At 47.0% G+C, this 21044-nt stretch overlaps 1 long non-coding RNA gene across 1 annotated transcript; it reads right to left on the bottom strand.

The window, feature by feature from the left end:
• Nucleotides 1-2082: 2082 nt before the first annotated feature.
• On the bottom strand, nt 2083-19648 carry LOC134756710 (uncharacterized). The gene is made up of 5 exons (XR_010129801.1): nt 19333-19648; nt 5390-5497; nt 4222-4313; nt 3746-3826; nt 2083-3561 (listed from the first exon to the last, which is right to left on the bottom strand). It is a non-coding gene; the product is annotated as an uncharacterized lncRNA (long non-coding RNA).
• Between the last annotated feature and the right edge of the window lie 1396 nt (nt 19649-21044).

Raw genomic sequence — 21044 nt, 5'->3', positions numbered from 1 at the left:
TAATTAACATATATTATATATAAACTTACATATTTTATTAAGTATAATATATAAATATATATAATATAACTTACATATTATATTTTATATATATATAAATATAAATTTTTTTCTTTCTCATATAAGAGGCGAGCAGTCCAGGACTGGTACAGTGGCCCCTTGATCACTATCTGGGTATGCAGCTTCTATCCTCAAGGTCACCTCATGATCCAAGATGGCTCCTGAAGCTCCAGTGGTTACATCACATGGAGTTGCAGGCTGGAAGGAGGAAGGAAAGACAAAAGCTCCTCCACTCCCTGCTGTCATCTCCCATGAAGCCCCCAGAACACTTGCACTTATCTCATTACTAGAACCTAGTCACATAGGTTGTGCACACTTAGCTCTAAGAAAGTCTGAGAAATGAAGGGTTTTTTTTTAGCAAGACACATCGTCACCCAGAATATAATCAGGGTCCTTCCACCAAAACAAAGAATCGAGAATGGGTATTGAGGGATGCTCAGAGTCTAAGCCAGAGTTGGGAGGAAATAATGGACACTTCCAGTTATGTTTTAATGCTTTCTTTTTCTATAAGAAGGCCATGTCACTTTGGAAATTTAAAACATAAGTAAAAGAACCATTTTGGAAAAAATAAGAGAAATTCTGGAAAAGAGAGATCAGCACTTACCCTATAGGAATAATTTCTGAAAGTGGAATTTCAGGCATCAGAGAGATGGTGTTTTAGAAGAGGGAGCAGAAACCCTGCCAGAGCCCTCAAGTCAATGCACACGAACACATGGGGCTAGGGCACACTGCCTATGGGGTAACCCTACTCCACAAAGAGCAGTTAAAATAAAAAAAAAAGCCTATTCAGGTTGAGAGAGTTCTGTAGGTGTGGATGTTCATCCTTTCCTACGCTTGAAGCCAAATATATGTTTTAATACATGCTAGTTTTGGCCAGGTGCAGTGGTAGATTACATGCCCGTAATCTCAGCACTTTGGGAGGCCGAGGCAGGAGGATTGCTTGAGCTCAGGAATTCAAGACCAGCCTGGGCAAAATACGGAGACCTCATCTCTACAAAAAAATTTAAAAATTAGCCGGGTATGGTGGCACACACCTGTAGTCCCAGTTACTTGGGAGGCTGAGGTGGGAGGATCATTTGGGCCCAGGAGGTCGAGGCTGCAGTGAGCCATGATTGCACCACTGCACTCCAGCTTGGGTAACAGAGTGTGACCCTGTCTTAAAAAAAAAAAACCCAAACAAAAACATACAAACAAACAAACAAAAAAACGCATGCTAATCTCCATGTCTGTTTACCCTTTTCTTCTCCACTTCACAATGTCACAGAGAGGAAACATGAAGTTTGCCATCCACTCAAATGCAGTTCTCTCTTTCTCCTCACCACAATCACTCCCTATGCAACTACCTGAGAACTCTTTCAAAAATGCAAGGCAAGCGTATTCCTCCACTGTTTAAACCCTTCTCAGATTCCCTGACCAAGGCAGGCAAACTCCCTCCTCATGGGGCCCCTTCCCTAATTTCCAGTCCTGCTTTCTGTCAGCTCCTCTGTGTCTTCCTCCTCCCCAGACAGAGCCTCCAAGAAGCTTCTGCTCTCTGGGATGCCCTTCCCTCCATTGTCTATGTAGCCAACTCCTACTTTCCCTTCAATGGCCCACTCAAAGCCACCTCCTCTGTGAACCCTTCCTTGATTGCCTACAGGCATGGGCCTTTTTTTTTCTTTCTTTTGTGTTCCTGTGACACTTCATGACCATCTCTGCCAGCAGGTCTGTCTTTTCCATTAGAGCATAAACTCTTCCAGAGTAGAAACTAGGCTTTAGTTTTGTCTGTGCCTCAATGCCAAGCACAGAGCCTGGGATGAACTAGGTACCCAGTGTAAGGCAGTTATAAGGCAACAGAGCATAGTGGTTAAGAGCATAAACTCTGGTGCTACCCCACCTGACTTCGAGGTCAGGCTCTGCCACCTACTTAACAGCTATATGCCTCAGTTTCCCCACTTGTAAAATGGGGATAAAGATACTTCCTACCCCATAAGTTTCTGTTGAAGACTCAATGAAGGAATATATGCAAAGGGTTCGTCACTCATTACATGAAAGCCATCATCTTTATTACTTCTGAATACAATGCTAGTGCAGCAGAAGGGGCACCTGGAACCCCGCCCCTCACCAGCTCAAGGGCTTTGGTCAGACAAGATGACCTCTCTGACAGATATAGGTTGATATTATTCTAAAATATGTTGTGCATTTCATCTTCCTGGAGAAACTCAGGGAAGTTACAAAATACCATCTCTTTGCTTGAAGGATCTTGCATAATTCCTTGGCCCTAGTCCATTTGTAGGGAGCACATTTAGTAACCCTAACAGAGTGTTGGAAAAGGCTTGCCTGGAAAGGGTTAACCACAGAGTTTAGAAGGAGTTGGGCTCTGGGGAAAGAGAGATTTCTAGGGATGGTGGAAGATGAGGCCTTCCTGCCCTCTGGGACCCTGGGAGGCGTCACCATGGTGATGCAGAGTGTAGGTCCGCTTTGCATGTATTTGGGGCTTTTTGTTTCTTCAGTTCTGGTGAGGGTCAGTTGAACTAGATTATGGAGAAATGAGGTACAGAGAAAGGGAAATGCTTTCTCCAGCCAGGGTAGTATGGGAAGTTATTGGAAAAGCAAGGACTAGAACTTATTAGTTAACTTATTAATTAACCAATATTTATAGAGCCCACTCTATGCCAGGCCCAATTCTAGGTATGGAGGACTTGGCAGAGAGCATGGCAGACAGTGTCTCTGGTCTAATGAGCACAGCAGGCAGGAACCAAGGAAGCAAATAAATATGTGCCATATTTCACTGATCCTCAGATGTCCCTCCCTTTTTTCACATTTTAAAATCTCTGAAATCAAGGTGGATGCATCTTACAATCAGTGATATGTCTTGAGAGCATTTTCTTCTCTCATAGTGATATGTAAAATAAAGCTATACCTTACAACTGATGGCATCTGAGATTTAATAAGATATAGTCATACAATTCAAGTGATGGCATTCTCACCTTAACACTGATTTATTTTCCATCCAAGCAACTTAAAGTAGAAACCCCTGCCTGAAATGGACAACTTCTCTGACTGATCTATTTCTAGGACTTCTTTAGAAATTCATGGTTCTCTCAGTTATATTTCTGTGAATCCACTTTTTTTTGGAGCCAACAAGGACCCTGCCTGTATCAGTAAGGAATTTATTTGGCTACAAAAAGGAGAAAACCAGAACCACAATGATTGACACTGATTTCCATGACCCTGGGGCTGTCACAGCTGCTCATCAGGCATCCAGGCTGCTTCTTTCATTTTACTCTACCATCCTCAGCGCAGGTCTTTAGTCCTCATGGTCACAAGATGGCTGCTGTACTTCCTGGTCTCACATCCATGTTCCAGGCAGGAGGAGGGAGGAAGGACAAAAGGCATGGCAGTCCCCCAACTCCTTTTTTAAAAATCAGGAAAACAAGCTTTGCCAGAAGCGTCACTAGGCTGAACTTGACTATTTCTCACAGTCCGTGTGGTGTCACACGCTCACCTCTAGCTAAAAGATGCCTGTGGAAAAGAGGGTTGTGTGAGTGAAGATGAGAAGCCAACAGTGTCTGCTCTGCTGAAGAAATAGAACAATGGAGTTCTCATGAGTGCATTGCGTGTGTGATGGCATTTGTAGTGCAATCAGAGGGAGGAGGGGATGTCATTCCTATTGTTGACAGGAAATCACTACACAGATTTGCCTCACCTGAAAATGTGACAGAAGCCAGTCAGCAACGTCGTGACAGAGCCTGGACTTCTTCGTGCTTGTCTCCACATATCCAGCCACCTTGAGGAAGAGGATGATCCCACAGGCGCCGGCCATGTTACTAGCCACTTTCTACCTTCCAAATAAGACGGGAAAGAACATTCCAGACCAGGGGAGCCCACCCCCAACTCTTGGAGGAGAGCTTCAATTTTTCCCAGAGACTCTGAAATGACTCCATCAAGGAGTTGAGTAGCTCACAAGGGACCAAAGCTGCTATGCCGGAAGATGGAGACAGTCTCAACCAGATGCTCATGCCCTGAGGGCAGGACGCAAGCCCTGGGCTGAGGCCCAGTGAGGATCTCACATTAAGGGGAGGGAGGAGGAGGGCTGGGTCAGGGGAGGGACCCTTTGAGGGGTTGGCTGTTGGGGGAGCAAGCGCATTAACAAAGGTATTGGTCTTTGACAATCTTCTTTACCTGTCTGATGGTCTTCTTTTCCCATCTATCTTTTCATTGTAGGCTTGTCAACTAACACATTAATATAATTCCTTTTGGAAATGGCTGAAAAACTATAAACACAGAACTTATTGGTAGCTACAGTGGTAGATTATAAAAATGGCCACAATCCTTCACTGCGTCTATATGTTTACCACTAAGCTAAATGACTCCGTGCCTCTCTTCCATCAAGAGGAACAGACTACCTCTCTGCTCCTTCGACTGGGGCTGCCCTAGGGACTCACTGTGGCCAGTAGAATGCAGCGGACCTTGTTTGTATGGTTCTGAAGCTCTTGCCTACTTCTCTCTCTGGAAACTTGTGTGAACAAGCCCGAGCTAGACTGCTGGAGAATGAGAAACACAGAGAAGCTGCCCCAGCTGAGGCTGTCCTAGTCCAGCCAGGCCCCAGCCCACCAGGCAGCTGGCCTCTGAGTATGGGCAAGCTGGCAGAAATATGCTGGACTGCAGAATCGTAAGCTAAAGGATGGTTGTTTTGAGCCACTAAGTTTAGGGAAGATTTGTTAAACAGGAAGAGCTAACTGATAGACTTACTATGTGCTGGACACTGGCTAGGAACTTATGTAATCGTCATTTCTTTTAGCTATATTTGTACCTGTCAGTGTGCAGAGTGTGTGTTCAGGGGAGAAATAGCTTGGTCTGCTTCTGCTTGTGCTCCCATTCTGGCTGAATTTCTGTGTACTCAATTGCTCTAAAGAGCTTTCAGGCTCCAACAAAAGGACCAGAATATTCTGTGATAATCCCTGAACATTCCTCAGTCTCTAGTCCCTTAAAAGTGTGTGGGATTAGGGAGATGGTGCTCTACTTGGAATCCATCCAACTTTTCAGCCTGCAGAGATTCAATCTGGGGAGTTATCTTGCTGTTTTTAAGCATATGTGGGTTCCTAGATATCAGGAACCAAGGGATGATCCTTTAGTGCCACTCACCAGGCAGTCCTAGCACACTAAGGGAGGGAAGGTAAGACACGAGATGCTTTCTCTGTAGTATGAAATGGGGGAGTCTGTGGAAGGTGGTTGCTTAAAGCCCTGGGCAGAATGACAGTCACCAAAGCAGTGACCATGATAAGTGCCAACCTAGGGCAACCTCACGCCAAGGAAGAAGGTGTGACCTTAGGCTGGTGGCACTACGTACCTGGATAGCTGCACTCCAGTGTGGAGAGCCTTAAACTGGATTTTACTGTGAGCTGCAGACACAGTTTGCCATAACCCTTGGTGTAACAGACACTTAAAGTCAAGGTGCCTGCCAAAAGATAATAACTTTAAATGTAAAATTACAAATCATTAAGGGTAACATGATACAAATAGCAATAGAAGCATTGGCAGTATTTTACTTTGATTTTATTTTTGCTTGTCTTTCACTGCCAGCCTTGTCTAAAGTTGCTGCTGAGGGCACCTCATTCACGCACCATTTACCCTTCAGCTATGGCACTGACATTGTCCCCTCAAGGAGCATGAGAGTGAAGGCCAAGGACACCTCCCACACAAACTATGGTTATTTCTCAGAAATGCAGATTTAACTTTTTCAACATGGGTTTCTTCATTTACCCTTTGGGAAGTGCATGGAAATGTTCAATTTCCTTTGGGAACTGAAGTCAATATTAGCCGTTAATCCAAAAAGCATCCTTCATGAAACACTTAAGGAAGGTTTGTAAGAAACCAGTTGACTGAATTTGTTTACTACCTATGGGCTTTGGCTAGAGGAGGGAAGACTAGTCAACACTCGGGCCTTAAAAAATCTGGACCCAAGTGTCATGTCCTTCCTTCCCAAGGGATGTAGGAAAATTGGAAAGTGGTCTTTTCTCAACTACTTCCCTTTATAGCTGTTGAGAGGTAGATGGTGCTGAATATCCATTTTGCTGCTGCAAAATCAAAAAAGAAAGCCGCAAACAACAAAAAATATAGTGTTTTTTTTTTTTTTTTTGAGACAGAGTTTCGCTCTGGTCACCCAGGCTGGAGTGCAATGGTGCGATCTCTGCTCACTGCAACCTCCGCTTCCTGGGTTCAAGTGATTCTCCTGCCTCAGCCTCCCGAGTAGCTGGGACTACAGGCACCTGTCACCACGCCTGGCTATTTTGGTATTTTTAGTAGGCACAGGGTTTCACCATATTGGCCAGGCTGGTCTCGAACTCCTGACCTCAAGTGATCTGCGCACCTTGCCCTCCCTATATGCTGGGATTACAAGCTTGAGCCACTGCGGCTGGCTGAAAAAATACAGAAGTGTTAAAATACTCTTGACATGTTTTATATCAAACTTCTTACAGGGAAGGAGCTCAGATCGGTTAACCATTCCATCACTGAGAGAATCCCCTACCCAAAGACAGTTAATGTCTCCAAGGGTGATGATGGATTCCAGAGTCTTCAGGTGGAAGACTTGGGGCTACGTGGGTCTCACTTCATCTTCCCTTTTTTTAGCTCCCCTGTGGCTACCTATTTGCAAGGAGCTCTGTGCTCCTAATGACAAGGAAAACCCAGAGGCTTAAAATAGAGCTCATTTCCCAGAATCTCAGGTACTCAGAGGAGAGAGGGGTGGGGACTTCTTGGACACAAGCTCACATTAGCTGATGAAACACAGCTGCATGTGCCCCACACCACAAGGAAGGAAACTTGTTTTGCTGGGACATACTGCAGAGGTTTTTGCCTCATTTTCATGGGAAGGGCTGAAGTTTCCACCCTCTGGCAACATAGGCCAGACCCAAATGAACCTGTGGCTGAGACCAGCTTTTTCTAATGTAAGTGCTCAGTTGGCCAGGCATGGTGGCTCATACCTGTAATCCCAGCACTTTGGGAGGCTGAGGTGGGTGGATCACCTGAGGTCAGGAATTTGAGACCAGACTGGCCAACATCGTGAAACCCTTTCTCTACTAAAAATACAAAAATTAGCATGGTGGCAGGTGCCTGTAATTCCAGCTACTCAGGAGGCAGAGACAGGAGAATTGCTTGAACCTGGGAGGTGGAGGTTGCAGTGAGCCAAGATAGTGCCACTGCACTGCAGCCTGGGCAACACAGCAAGACTCCATCTCAAAAAAAAAAAAAAAAGAAAAGAAAAAGAAAAGAAAGTGCTCAGTCAATTCGCAGCTATGAGAACTGTGTTAGATCTATAGCCCCGTGACTCTCATTTTGATGTGTGTTACCTGAGCACTTGAGGTCATCTGTGAGCAAAGTTTGCCAGCCCAGGCATCTCCTCCCGAGACTGCTGGCTTCTGAAGCACACTTCACTTGGTGTGAAACTTCTCATTTTGAAGGAAGCTGTATAATGTGGCCCGATGATCCTTAGTCCATCATGTTATACGCAACCCAGGAGCAAGGTGGTCCTAGCTATTAACACTAGGTGTGTGTTCACAGCCAGGCTTAGCAGTGCACACCTGTAATCCCAGCTACTTGGGAAGCTGAAGTGGGAGGATCACTGGAGCCCATGAGTTTGAGTCCTGGGTAACATAGTGAGACTCTCTCTCTAAAAAATCCCAGTACCCATGCCCCTCCCCTCCCTCCCACCCCCCACTGCCAACACACACAATCCCCACTGTTTGCAGCATAGCACAGGACATCTCCTTCCTTAGCTTCTTTGCTTGGGGATGCTGACCCAAGAAAATAATAACAGCAAGCATTATGGATTAGTTCTTTATTGCTGTGCAATAAATCACCCCAAAATGAAGCTACTTAATAATAAAACACTTACTACCTCATGCAGTTTCTGTGGGTCAGAAATTCAGGAGTAACTTAGTTTGACAGTTCTGGTTCAGGGTCTCTTATGAGGTTGCAGACATCTGAAAGTTTGACTGGGGCTGCAAAATTTGCTTCCAAGAAGCTCCTCACATGACTGGCAAGTTGGTGCTGGCTATTGGCAGGAGGCCTCAGCTTCTAGACTATGTGAAGGTATTACTTTAAAAATTTAAAATTTATATTACACTCATAGGTATGCACTAGAGGGATCTAAAATTCCCCCTACCTTTGTAATGTTGTCTGTTCTCCTGAATGTCCCCACCTGCTTCCTCTGGGTACCTATCTCCACTGAGACACATGTCCATGCTCCCCAGGGTCAAGTGCGTCGGTTTCTAGTGCCTGCAACCCTATGTCCTTGCCCATCTCTTCTTCCCCCATTGCTCAGGACCTGGCCCAGCATGACACACACAAAAGGCACTCAACATGAAGAGAATTGAATAGAACCAGTCTCCACCATAGTGCGTTCCACAGAGAGGATGTAACCCTGACCTTGAAGAGAACTGTGCTCAGTTAGAGTGAGCAAAAACATGGATTTCAGTTGTCCTGGTTTGATCTCCCCAAAATGAACTAATAACATCAGGGATGTGGAGAGTGATAGGCAGTGGGGATGAAGAAATAGGAGCAGAAACCCCAACCATTTCTTTTCTAAGCTGGGTCAGGGCCTTCACTGCACCTGGAAGGCCCTGACCCAGCTTAGAAAAGGGGGAGCCTCCCCCAGGCAGAGCAGACATAGCTGAAGATGGCTGACTGCCCTCAAATACAGCCCTGAGTTCTGACCTGCAGCTCACCAGAATGGAGAAATCCCTGGCAGGGCTGTGAGAGGCACAGAATGAAACAAAACCTTTCACTTAAAAACGACAATGTGCTCTTTTCCACCCAGCTACTCCCCAGAGGTTCATCTCTGCATAGGCAAGAAGGGAGGAGGAAGAAAAAGAGGAAGGAGAGGGGCATTTCCTCCCACAGACTGGGTTGCCAAATAACTGCTCTAAGATGCCTCTTCTCCCTGGGTCTTCTGGACAATACGGCCCTGCTACTTGTTCAGAAAACACCACCTTCTCATATGCCACTCACTCCTACTAGAGAAAGTGCTTCCTCCCTGCTCTGCTTCCCGTATCTTGAGGCTTCACATTCTCTCTGGGCAGAGCACTTTCTTCACTGCTCCCCACTTTGGCCATGCTGCTTCCTCTTTGTTTTGTTTTGTTTTGTTTTGTTTTGTTTTGTTTCTCTTGCTCTGTCACCTGGGCTGGAATGCAATGATGTGATCATGGCTTACTGCAGCCTCGACCTCCCAGGCTCAAGCAATCCTCCTGCCTCAGCCACCTGAGTAGTCAGGACTACAAGTGCACACCACCATGCCTAGCTATTTTTTATTTTTGGTAGAGACAGGGTCTCACTATGTTGCCCTGGCTGGTGTTGAATTCCTAGGCTTGGGCAATGCTCCTGCCTCGGCCTCCCAAAGTGTTAGGATTACAGATGAGAGCCACCATGCCTGGCTCGTTCCTCTTTGGAGGCCTGAGTAAGTCAGGACTCCTTTGTTTGCCCAGAACAGAACCACGCTGCGCTCTAGCTCACACTAGAAAAGGAAGGTATGGACACAGAGTTACCAAATGATCCAGGAATTCCACATCCAGGTCTATACCCAAAAAAATTGAAAACAGGTATTCAAATTCTTGTACATGAATGTTGATAGTGGCATTATTCGTAATAGCCAAAAGTAGAAACAACCCAAATGCTCATCAGCTAATGAATAGGTAAACAAAAGGTGGTGTATCTATGCAGTGGAATAGTATTCAGCCCCAAGAAATAATGGTGTACTTAAACATTCTACAACGTTAACGAAGCCTGAAAACATGCTAAGTGAAAGAATCCAGACACAAAATGTCACATATTGTATGATTCCATCTATATGAAACTTTCAGACTTGGTAAAGCCATCTTCCAGAAGTACAGCCATAGAGACAGAAAGCCAACTAGTGGTTGCCAGGAGTTGATGGGAGAGGGAAAGAGAAAGTGATTGCTTAATGAGTATGGTATTTCCTTTTGTGATGATGAAAAGATCTTCAACTGGATAGAGGTGCTGGTTGCACAGACTTGTGAATGTAAGTGCCACTGAACTGCACACTTTAAAATGGTTAATGATTAATTTTGTGTTATGTGAATAAAAAGAAAAAAATCCAACTGGGTGCGGTGGCTCACGCCTGTAATCCTAGCATTTTGGGAGGCCCAGGAGGGCAGATCACTTGAGGTCAGGAGTTCAAGACTAGCTTGACCAACAAGGTGAAACCCCGTCTCTACTAAAATAAAAAAATTAGCTGGGTGTGGTGGCAGGTGCCTGTAATCCCAGATATTCGGGAGGCTGAGGCAGGAGAATTACTTGAACCCAGGAGGTGGAGGTTGCAGTGAGCCAAGATTGCGCCACTGCACTCCAGCCTTGGTGACAGAGTGATACTCCATCTCAAAAAAAAAAAAAAAAAGAAAGAAAAAAGAAAAAAGAAAGAAAAAAATCCAATGCTTTTTTTTTTTGCTTTTTTTTTTTTTTTTTGAGACAAGGTCTCACTATATTGCCCAGGCTGGGCTCAAGTAATTCTCCCACCTCAGCCACTCTCTCCCCAAAACTCCACTTCCCACCCCCAGTCACAGAAACTGCTGACATGCACCCCAATGCCTGGCTCTTTTTTCTTTTTCAATACATAAGAAATAAAATCGAATGAAAATTTGGCAGAGAGAAAGAAGTATACGGGCTCTCATGTAACTGCAAAGTCCAGTATGAATCCTGCTGACCTCAGACACGGCTGTATCCTGAGGTTTAGCAACGTTGTGAGGGTTTTGTCTCCATCCCAGCAGCCCTTGTGTGTGGGAGGAGAGGGACACTGCCAGTTCTGGTGTCACATGAGGCTGAGTAAAGAAGAGAGGAAGCTGCTTCCTGGAATGGGTCATGTGAACATGCAGATATAGACACATCCTTGGTCCAATCACCAAGGACTCCAGGGTATGGAGTCTTCTGACTGATCTGGCTCAAGCTATGTGGTCACCCCCACGGTTAGCCCACGCTGGAGGTAAGAGGCAAAGTGTGAGGTCAACACCACCCAAACCTTATGGACTGAATGGTCTCTGGAATAAGGAAAGGTGATTGCCAGGCAGAGGAAAGAATGCTGGGTAGCAAAATGAATCCTCCATAGGGCCTTCGCTGGCCTTTCTTGCCCTCCATCCAGGAAGAGCCTCCCTTCTTTCCCTACCATGTGCAAAGACTCCACTCTATCCCTAAGCATCTCTGCCTACTTGGACCTCCCTGGGCAGCACAACTACACTCAGGAGCAGAAACCCAACCCTGGAGGTCATTGTGTTAATTTTGCTTTCCAGAGAGCAACTTGGCACCGCACTGAATTCTGATGTTCTTATTATCCTTTAACTCTGCATGGATGCTTTTAGGAATATGTTCTAAAGAAAAATTCAGCAAGATGCAAAGATGTACGCACATAAGGATGACCTTAGGTAACCGTTTATCAACTTGGAAACAACATAAGTGGGCATCAACAGGGGAGGGGTTGGCCAGGTGCAGTGGCTCACACCTATAATCCCAAAACTTTGGAAGGCTGAAATGGGAGGATTGTTTGAGCTAGGAGTTTGAGGTCAGACTGGACAACATAGTGAAACACCATCTCTACAAAATTTTTTAAAAAGCCAGATGTGGCCGGCCATGGTGGCTCATGCCTGTAATCCCAGCACTTTGCAAGGCCGAGGCAGATGGATCACCTGAGATCAGGAGTTCGAGACCAGCCTGGCCAACATGGTGAAACACTCTCTACTAAAAATACAAAAATTAGCTGGACATGGTGGCATGCACCTGTAATCCCAGCTATTCTGGAGGCTGAGGCAGGAGGCTTGAACCTGAAAGATGGAGGTTGCAGTAAGCTGAGATCACGCCATTGCACTCCAGCCTGGGTGACACAGTGAGACTCCATCTCAAAAAAAAAAAAGAAAAAAAAAAGCAAGATATGGTGGTGTGCACCTGTAGTCACAGCTATTTAGGAGGCTGAGGTGGGAGGACTGTTTGAGTCCAGGAGTTTGAGGCTACACCACTGCACCCTAGCCTAGGAAACAGAGTGAGACTCTATTTAAAACAAACAACAATGACAAAAATTGGTAAGTGGGGGTTAAATAAATTATGATGAAGACAAATGAAGGCCAACCATGCAGCTGTTTCAAAGGATAATTCATTTCTGCATTTATTGACCATGAGATTTAATTGTTTTTTTTTTTTTTAAAAAAGATCATGTAAGTACCAAATATATCCTCATTAGTATAGTGGTGAATTAAAAATTTTTTTGAAAGGCCGGGGAGTGGCTCACGCCTGTAATCCCAGCACTTTGGGAGGCCAAAGTGGGTGGATCACACGAGGTCAGGAGTTCGAGACCAGCTTGACCAACATGGTGAAACCCTGTCTCTACTAAAAATAGAAAAATTAGCTGGGCATGGTGGCATGGGCCTGTAGTCCCAGCTACTTGAGAGGCTGAGGCAGGAGAATCACTTGAACCCAGGAGGCGGAGGTTGCAGTGAGCTCAGATCGAGCCACTGTACTCCAGCCTGGGCAACAGAGCGAGACTCTGTGTCAAAAATAAATTAATTAATTTAAAATTAAAATTTTAAAATGTTTTATAAGTAAAAGTAAATATAGTATGACCCCATCTTTTAAAAACATAATTCTTGTAAATCAGAGGGGAGACCATAGGGTTCAATCTCTCTATAGACTTAATGCACAGTTTAGTGCTCAAAATTAATACAGAATAAATTCCATTATTTGATCACATATTTGGAAGAACATTAAAAGACTCTGGGTCATAGTCGTGTTAGCTCATCTCAGAAGCCCCTTCCTGCACACCTGATTATCTAGAGAGCCTCAAATGTGCTAATCTCTGAAAACTCTGTTGAATTCCCTTCCATAAGGCTTTTCCCTGTCTGGACGTCTTCCTTAGCCCATTCCATTCCTTCATCGTGCAGATCAGCTTAGCTCCTCTCAGCAAGTAATAATTGTTCCTCTCCCTAGAAGAGAGAAGTGAAGGAAACCAAATAGACAAATTCAAGATTTTCTTCAGTAGACAGGGGCAGGAAGAACGCTAAGAGCATGACCATGTTAACAATTTTAGCTCACATTAAAACATATGTCTGTATGCACAGAAAATAGTATGGGAAAAATATACAAAAATCAGGGCTATCACTGGTGGTGTGGTGACAGGTGATTTTTGTTCCCTTCTTTATTTTTTTTGTCTGAATTTCTTTTTATAGAGCATGTTCTACTTTTATATTCAGAGTTTTTTTTTAAGTCATCATACTTCAGCATATTTCTTTTTCTTCTTTCTTTTCTCAAGATCTAGCAAAGGATAAAGAGAATTCAGTTGCAAAATCCAATCCTCAACACAGGATGATTTATCTTTTTTTCTTTAATTTTAGAACTTTAAAAAAGTAACCCCCTTCCACACATACCAGCATGAATAGAAGACTATTCCTTTGTAGGTTTATGAATTCACTCGTAACATGCAACTGTGCAAATTCATTTAAAATTAAGTAGCCTGAGCACGTGGTTAAGGACTGCGTTTGCTCCAGGGGCCAAGGTCAGTCCCTCCACAGTAGGAACAGCTTTTCTGCAAACAGTTTCCCTGCAAACTCCCCTTCCTCACAGGGAAGCTGGCCCAGGCACCATGCAGCCTGGCCACTGAGGTGTTGGTGACCCCACGCTGCCACACTGGCATTTCCATAACCCCCTTGTGTGAGCCTCCAATGGCCGGAGGGGCCTTGGCTGTGGGTGTGAAGACAGTGGGGGCCCCTGCTCTGCAGACCTGCGGTGCGAAAACTCTGGGGTCTGAGCAGGGTAAAAATCACTCTGCTGCCTGCTTTCCTCTTCCTGCTGGGTTCCTCCCAAGCTGCTCTCCCATCTCCCCTGGGACCTCTCTGGCCAGCTCAGCTTTTGTGTTTGAGCCAGGCGAGAAGAAGCACTTGGCCCGACTCCTTGCTTGTCAGAAGTCCAGCATTACCAGGGGTCTTGCCTGGTTTCAAGTATTTCCCGGTGCCTTTCCTTGCTCTGTAGTCAAGTTTCTAGCCAGGATTTCTTGGCTCTGGGAAAGATTGAATGCCTGTCTGAGCCTTCTGGGCCTGTGTTTCATTTGCAGCTGCCTGGCCCTACACTGGGTGACAGTCTCAGCCCTCCCCAGGGCAGCCCGTCCCCTCCTGCTTGGCCAGCAGAGGAGGCCCTTTGTGTCGCTGTCTTGGTGTTGGAGTAGAAGTGAGGCTTCTAATTTTCGTCCCCAGCCCCGTGTCCTGGGTTTACTTCGGCTCCAGCCCAGCGTCAGGGGCGGCACTCCCTTCTGAGAGCAAGCAATTCCTGCCTGTCTGTGAGACCAAGCAGACAAGAATGCCAACCGCCAGCAGCCCCAGCCCCTAACTGTTTCTAAGTCAGACTAGGACCTGTTCAGAACCTGGCACTTTCCTGCTAGAAATTTCCAGCTGCTCTGATCTTTCCTGTAGGGCTTGGCAAGGCCAAAAAGGTCTGGAACCAAAAGAATTCATAAGAACATCAGGCCTGGGCCGGTGGGCGCCTCTCCCTCTGTCTGCTCAGGGACTCCCCAGTCACTTCCTGCTGTTGGATTCATCCAGGGTGAGGACCTGGGGGTGCTGCCAGGCCCTGAAGTCCAAGCTCAGGGAAGCGAGAGCAGTTTACCTCTGTGACATTGTTGGTGTGAGCCAAGGCTGCGGGTTCCAGGAGCCAACTTGGGATTCTGTTCAGGACATGACACAGAAGTGAAGAACTCAGGGAACTTCATATGTCCCCATCACCATAGGTGACCTGTGCCCTGCCATCATGGGGGGTGACGGGAGGCTATGAATGTTAACATAATGCAGACTGACAAAGACATCCTCTTTTGTCTTCCTTCCTCTTTGAGACTAGAATGTATTTTCTGAGCTCTCCTTTGCTTTTCTTTTGGGTACCATGACCCAAGGTACAGTATAAATACATCAGTATTTGTAGGCTGTAGAAGGTCACTCAAGAATGTGCATTTGTAACCATCTGGGGAGAAAATAGGCTTTGTCAGTGAGTGTTTCCTCTGGTACACTTATTACACTCTAGCGAGTATCATGTACGGGAGATGAAACAGGCAGCTGAAAGGTGTCCCGCCTGTGCACCTTCCTGCTGGCCCAGCGTCTATTTCCAGCCTCCTCTCCCAGGGTTGCTGAAACCCGGAGCTGATTTCTACACTGGAAGTTAGGAGCTGCAGGAAACGCCTCGTGCCGTGCCAGGGACGTGGAGGAAAGCCAAGTGCCCTTGATAGGCTCCTCCTCTGGAGCTAGGGAGTTCCCTGGATGGTGGCAGGAGGAGCTGCGGTTCTGCAGCTGCTGCGGGCGGGGCAGCTGCTGGCGGCACTGTGTCTTGGGTTTGACCTTGACCCCTGGGCAACACAGGGAGACTTTCACACCCTTCACCCTTGCATCACTCCACTCAGAGGTGCGCAGGGCCCAGCCCCAGCTACAGATGAGGAGACTGAGGCTCGGAGGCTCTCGGACCGCCCAAGGTCTCTGGGCAGATCAAACGGTGGAGAGAGGCCAGAGCCAAGTGTCTTGGCTCCCGGGCTGGGAGAGGCCCCGGCGTGGCCCTCTGGAGGCCGCCGTCTGCGACTGCCCGGGCGCCCTGGGGCGGCAGCCTGGCCTCCTGGGCTCGAGGCAGGGGGCAGAGGTGTCCCGGCGGGGCCGGGGCCGGGACACGAAGAGGGCGGCGAGCAGGGGCTGGGAACTGGAGCCGGTTTGTGCTCGCGCGCCTGCAGGCCCTTTGCCTCGGGCGCCCCCGCTCCAGCCCAGCGGGGGCGGCGCCAAGAGGGGCCCACGGCCCAGACGGAGGCTCGGGCTGCGTCCATTGGCGGCCGCAGCCCCGGGGCGGGAGGGGGAGCGGCCCGGCGTCGGGTTACCGGGGACCAGCACGGCAGCTGGCCCCGGGAGGCAGCCGCGGGGTGAGGGTGCATTCTTGGATTCCTGGCCGCGAAGGGAAACCAGACCGCAGTTGTATCCAACGCAATCAACAAGCATGATGTGTCAAGTGCTGTATTGCACTTGAGCGGGTGTAAAATGGTAGAGCTGGGGTTCCTGCCCAAACGTTCGTCTAATTGAGGAAATAAGAAATCCACAGAGAAGAAGAACGCTGGAGATACCGGGAAGGAGATAATAAACCCCGAGAACCACGACCAACCGAATTTAGAGGGGTTCCTGGAAAGGGAAGTCTGTTTTTCCCCAAAGTCTTCCGGAAAGCTTCCACAACAGGGCGAGGTGAGGGTATCCGACCTGCCACCTCCCTCCAGGGCCTGCCACCTGCCCCAGCCGCCCCCACTCACCACAGCACACATGCCCGACCCCACACTGCTGAGCACCCGGCAGCCAACCCTGCCTCCACCCTGCCTGCGCTCCCCAGTCTTACCCCAGGCCTCTACTCTCAAGCTCCTCCAAAACTAGGACCCTCACTTTCTTCTTCCAGAAGCCCACCTGCCCCCAGGACGCTGCTGCCCTATAGCCCTCTCCAGTAGAGGCTCTTTTCTCCCTCCAGCTATGCAGCTCAGGGCCTGAAGATGTACTCCGCATTGATCACTGAAGTTTCTAAACGGTTTCTCCTTCCTCTTTCAAAAGCCCGGCCTCTTAGCACAGCGAAACTACTAGATGTGATACTATAATGGTGGATAAATGTCATAATACATTTGTTCAAACCTACAGAATGTACAACAGCAAAAGTAATGTAAAGTAAGAATAAAGCATTCACATCAATGTAAACTGTGGACTCGGGGTGATAATGTGTCACTTAGGTTCATCAATTGTAACAAATGCTGGTGGGGAATGTTGACAGTGGGGGACACTGCTCCCAGGAGGGTGGATATATAGAACTCTGGATTTTCCACTCAATTTTGCTGTGAATCTGAAACTACTCTAAAAAGTATTAAAAATTAAAAATATTTAATTAAAAAAGCCACCGATCACCCATCCTAGTTAATGTCATCTGTCGCCCTCCTAGTCACTTCCCCCAACCCTTGATTATTTTAGTATCAGGCTCTATCTCCTTTCATATCATCATTTTTGGTGACTTCAGCATCTATGCTGATGACCCACCCAACACTCCGATCTCTAAGACTGTTAATATCCTTAGCCCTAGCAGAATATTCCTCCTGCCCTGCCTCAGCCTCCTGGTCATATGCTAGATCTTGGAACCATGAATGTCTACACCATCTCTAAACTCTCAGATCCAGAGATCCCTTCACCTATCAGTCCTCCAGGTCACTTACTTTAGTTCTTGGACTCAGCAATTTTCCCATCTCAGACCTCTATTCCATGACTCTCCTGTTTTCTCATGACATCTCTCCCCTCAGGCCTTCGTTCTCAGCCAGCTGAGAACTGAAACTCCATGCTCCAGCACACAAAATCTCCCTGGCAAACACTCCTACCTTCCTTGCTCTGGTCTCTCTCCATTGTATTCACTAGGCGAAAACCCAGCTGTGGTTAAATCAAACTGTTTACTTCACACCTGCACCTGAGCAATTGAACACCACTAAAGAAAATCGGCCAGCTACTCTGGATGGACTCAATTCAAATTTCTGGCCATAAATTTCAAACAGGCATTTGAACTGTTGGACAATCCTACTACGGTTACTTAGAAAATTCCTTTTCCCTCTCCGCAGTGCAATAATTTCACACTTTCTCCTCTCTCTGCATATTCTCAACTCCCCTTCCTCTTTCATTCTCACTGTAACCTCAGACTATGCTTCATAGAGAAAGTAGGTACGATCTGTTGCTGCATCTTCCTACCTCCCTCCAAAGCCACCAGAATGCCTATAGCTCTGCATTCTCTCCACCCACCACCCATGGCCGAGCCCTCCATTAGTGCCCTGGGCCCCATCCGCTTTTGCCAGCACAATTATCCCCTTTCTGTTGTGTTCATCAGTTTCTTCCTTCCTACCAGAGCCTTTCCATGGAAGTTAAATGGGACTTAAAAAGCTCTAAAGCCTTAGCCTCATATCCCCTTCTTGCTATTATACCATTTTTCTGCCCCTCTTTAGAGTGACTGTTCCTGAAAGAGTTGTCTACACACTGACATCTCCACCTCCACACTTCTCATTCTCACTTCCACCCACTCCAACTGGGCTTTTAGCCCTAGTTGTCTGTTTTAATAGCTCTTATCAAGGATGCCAATGACTGACATGTTAAGGTCGCATTGGTGGCCAGTTCACCGTCCTCTATTCATCTGGCCTGTCAGTGGCACTGAATGCGTTTGACCACTCTCTCTGTGGAAGACTGAATTATGGGTCCTATTTCTTGTCCTGCCTCACTCTATCCCTATCCCCTTCAATCCGACTCTGCAGTATAGATGTAGACTATACTGTACTTTCTTGCCCCTTGACTTTGGGCATGGGTGCATGACCCCTTTTGGCCAATGGAATGTAGGAGGAGGTGACATGGTGCCAGTTCCAAATCTAGGTCTTTAGAGGCATTTTATGTTTCCACCTGCTTTTTTGTGCCTATTATCACCATGGGAGAAAAAATGTGCCCTAGCTGGCCTGCAGGTACAAAAAGAGTGAGGGACACGTATGCAGAGCAGGCTCAGCCCAACGGTGGCTTACAGCTGCCCAGCCAACGTCAGCCTCATCTAGCCAACCTCCAGCTGACTCACAGCTTTGTGAGTCAAATAAATATTTACTGTTATGCCATTGAGATTTTTGTGGTTGTTTGTTACCTAGCAATAGCAGACTGATACATCCTCTTTCTCAAAATACTTCCTTTACTGAGTTCCTTGTAATCACCATCTTCTGGTTTTCCTCCAGTTTCATGGGCTGTCTTCCTCAGTCTGCTCTGCTGGGTTTTCCCCTACCAGATCTCTAAAGGTTGGAGTGGCATCAGTCTCAGCCATCTGCTACCTTCTTTCTTGACTCTCTCCCTAAGTGGAATTATTCTGGCCTACTGCTTTGAAGACTACCTACATGCTGGTTCTCAAATTTAAATCTGAACTCCAGACTCAAAGCTGTCTACACATATTTACCTGATGTCTGATAGGTCTTGGCATGGCCCAAACACAATTATGGATCCACCTCCTACCCCCAGCATAGGACTACCCAGTTAGTCCTGGGTCAGATCATCAGTAAGCCTTATCTATTCCCACCTCCAAAACTGACCCAGAAACCAGTATCACATCTCACCATCTCCATAGCCACAACTGTGGTTTTTAAAATCTCCTCCTGCCAGGACTTTTGCAATAGTATCTTAACTGTTTTCTTCACTCCTCACCTTCTAACCCTCCAAAGGCTTCCCACTGCAACAAAATAAAACCCACACTTCTTACCTTGATCCATGAGGACTCAGCTACCTATGTTCCCAAGGCCCCTCTATTCTTCTTGCTCACATTGCTCCAACCATGTTGGCGTTCACGGTGTGTCTTAAGCATAAGGAGCACATTTCTGCTTCAGGGCTTTTGTTTTTACTTGCCTTTCTGCTTGCAGCACTCTTCCCCAGATCACCACATGGCTGCCTCCTTCCCACCCAGAAGGTCTCGAATGCCACCTCCTCAAAGAGACCTTCCCTGGCTAAATAAAACAGCACCCATCAACCTACCACACACACGGATGCACCCACATGCACACACACACACCCCTCTACCACAATACTCTAGTTTAGCTTCCTTTTTTTGTTATTTTTAATTTTCTTTTGCAGAGGCAAAAGAAGACACTTGCTGCCCAGGCTGGTTTTGAGCTCCTGGCCTCAAGTGATCCTCTTGCCTTGGCCTCCCAAAGTCCTGGGATTATAGGCGTGAGCCATGAGTCTACTCTGTTTCTCCCATTAAAATATAAAATCCTTAAGAACAGGTATTTGTCTCAGTCTCTGATGTATTACCAGGGCCTAGAACATGTCTTGTACATAGTGGACTTTCAATAAATGCTTGTTGATTGACTGACTGATGCTAGAACTGAATAGAGAAGGGATACAATTGGCTAGATTGTGAACATGGGAATGAATGTCCCAGGAAGGCAACTGCAGAAAGGCTGGAGAATTCAAGATACAGTATATCCAAGGGGTTATGAGGGGCCAGGCTGGCTACAGGAGAGAATTCATGGGGAATGAGGGAAGAAACTTCTGCATGGTGGAAAGACTTAAATGCCATCACTCCCAGTCATTGGAGATCGTGGGTGCCCCTGAGGGTTACAGATCAAGGACATGATATGTTGAAAGCACAGGTTTTAGGATGATTAGTAGGGTTGAAAGGTATGCATTTCTGAGTGTCCTTAACTATGTGTCTTCCTGTGGGATCCCAGAATTTTAGAAGACAAAGACATCTAGAAGAATCTGAGAGCCCAGGGGAGCCAGAGAGATTGGTCCCCTTGGATTCCAGATGCAAGAAAAAGCCATTACCCAACCTTTTAGGGACCGATACTGAGTTCCCGGTTCAGGAAGGTCTCCCTGTGTAATTAAGGATTTGCCAAGCGCACAGCCGGCATTCATACACACGTGTTAACGAGCTGGTGCCCCAGTGTCCCTGGGCTCCCTTATACCCTCCCCCGACACACACACACACACACACACACACACACACACACACACACACACACACAGTTGCTTTCATGTACCCAGTAGCTGAACACAAGCTTCCCCATACCCCCATCCCACGGATGCATCTCTAACCCAGCTACTTGCCTTCCCAGCCCCCTCCACCCAATTCTATTGTCAGGGCTGAACAAAAGGCCCAAGGCATCCTGGGTTAAAGGATTTTTAACTCTGCCAATCCCAGGAGGCTCCAACATGAAGCAGCTTCCTGCTGGAGAAATGTGACTGAGACATCTCCCCAGGCGACAGGGGAATTTTTTTTTTTTTTAATCTGGTCTGAAAAACAGAACCTAGCCGCCAATCAGACACTCCTCCCCTCAGGACCCCACCCCGGAGACCTCCCAGCAGTCAAATGGGCCTTGAGGTCTCTTTCCTGATGACTTCTATTTGCAGGCGTCAGGCTTGTTGGTTCCCACGTCCCCCCGACCCCCATCAGACCTGACTCTGGCTCTCCTC

The sequence above is a fragment of the Gorilla gorilla genome, chromosome 12, assembly GCF_029281585.2.
Source record: "Gorilla gorilla gorilla isolate KB3781 chromosome 12, NHGRI_mGorGor1-v2.1_pri, whole genome shotgun sequence".
Taxonomy (NCBI): domain Eukaryota; kingdom Metazoa; phylum Chordata; class Mammalia; order Primates; family Hominidae; genus Gorilla; species Gorilla gorilla.
The sequence above is the reverse complement of the archived record's forward strand: the minus strand, read 5'-3'. Positions and strand labels throughout refer to the sequence as shown.